A 1,891-nucleotide genomic window follows, 5' to 3' on the forward strand; every position below is an offset into this window, starting at 1 on the left:
TATATGAAAGCTGTATTAATTTGGTCAAAAGGACAACTTTCAATTATTGGCATGAGTCTATCAAAGTATAGAGGGCAACTCAATAGAAGAAAAGTGCCTACAAATGTCCAGATGTCAAAAAATATTAAATGTTTATGAAAAAAAAATGGACAGGATTTTATGTGTAAGAGACGCATAGAGGAAGACCATTTTAAATTTTAACTGTATCTTTTTTGACAACATAACTGAAAAGATAGAAATTGTGTATTTTAACTTTGGCTTATGCTATCCCCTTTTACCATGAAAGAGAATATGACTGTGTTTCTAATTATCAAGAAGTTGAATTACTTAATTGCGCTACTCGGTGACAGTCTTGCTACATTTGAACGACAATGAAAAGCAAGATAATTATTTCACATTACATATCAGCATGTTACTGACGCAAATGTGCAGCCGTCCTTCTGCCAGGAGAGATCTGTTCACCCGTATTTCAGAGGAATTATGGAAATGACTTGATGTGAAAGGAGAACAGCGTGGTATCTACCAGCTACTGCCTGTTCTGGAGAAGCATCAGAGATCCATCAGCCTCTCCCAGCTGGGCTCCTCTTTGATCCAGATGACTGTCAATCTTCCGCTCTCTTTTATGTGCAAAGGTCCCATTTTCCTGGAAGTGCTGATAAAAGGTTTTTGTGAGAAGAGAAAAAGTCAAGTTGTTCTGGGTCACCAAAATGTGTGTTTTTTTTATTATTATTATTTTAGTACAGTTAAATGAGGCTGTCAGCAGAAAGGCGGTAAAGGACTCTCCAGTGTCATTATTTTCTATGTTTGTCTGAATAAATCCCATCTCAAAAGACGTGGGATGTCACTTGTTCACATTATGCTAGTATTGTTCCTAAAAACTTATAGAAATCATTTTATTTTTGAGGAACTCTAAATTTCAACCTCATCAGACGTTCAGCAAAACTATTGATTGTTTAACTTTGGCTTTAGGTCTGATTCACTCATGTAGAGACATGCCGGGTGTGAGATTCGTATTTATATGAAAATGTACAATTACAACAGAAAATATGATCTAGTTGCTTTTATATTTAAAATAAAAATGCAACAATAAGTCTTCCTGGTGCTGAAATGGTATGATATGTTGACATTTTCATTAATGATGAAGCTTTTCATGTCTTTATTATTTTGTTTGTGTTGCATAAAGTTTAGCCAAAATATATAAAAAAAAATAAATAAACACCCAAAACATTTTTCAAATACTTATTATCCAATCCTTTTGTCCAATTCGGTATTGTTAAAATTAAATCTTCTTTGTGCTCAAGATTCACCTGTGGAGTAGCTCAGTGCTTGGTCCTCCGTTGGTTTGAATCTTACCTAAAGATGAGGGATTTCTTTTTGTCAATAGGTAACTTCTCATCAGTCACCTTTGGGGCACCCCAAGGTTCAAATCCTGGGACCCCTCCTTTTTAATATCTGCTCACTAGCTCCGATTATAGCAAGAAATAAGATTAGTTACCAAAACTACGCAGTGACTCAGCTCAATTTGTTGGGTTGGTATCGAAAACGTTTTACTCATTTGAATGACAAACTGAACTGGATTGCTCTTCGATCAGACTCTCTAAAATCCTCTCTCGTCCCCCTTCTGATTCGTAGCTTGAGCTTCGGCGAGTTCTCTTCACTACATTTAGATTCTGTAAACGCACTGAGCTGCTGCCACGTGATTGGCTGATTCGATGTTAGAAAGGAGTAAGACTGGCGTGTGCGTATTTATTTATGTGGCGATTAGTGTTATATAAATAAATATGGAAGCTGCTTCATCAGAAAGATTTCAAAGTAAACACACAACATTAATGAAGACATGGCAGCTCATCTGTTGGCACTAATTATGCCGCCGATTGTTGGAGTCATAATT

This window comes from Poecilia latipinna, unplaced genomic scaffold (assembly GCF_001443285.1).
Source record: "Poecilia latipinna isolate Pla-1442-1.1 unplaced genomic scaffold, P_latipinna-1.0 Scaffold520, whole genome shotgun sequence".
NCBI classification, from domain to species: Eukaryota; Metazoa; Chordata; class Actinopteri; order Cyprinodontiformes; family Poeciliidae; genus Poecilia; species Poecilia latipinna.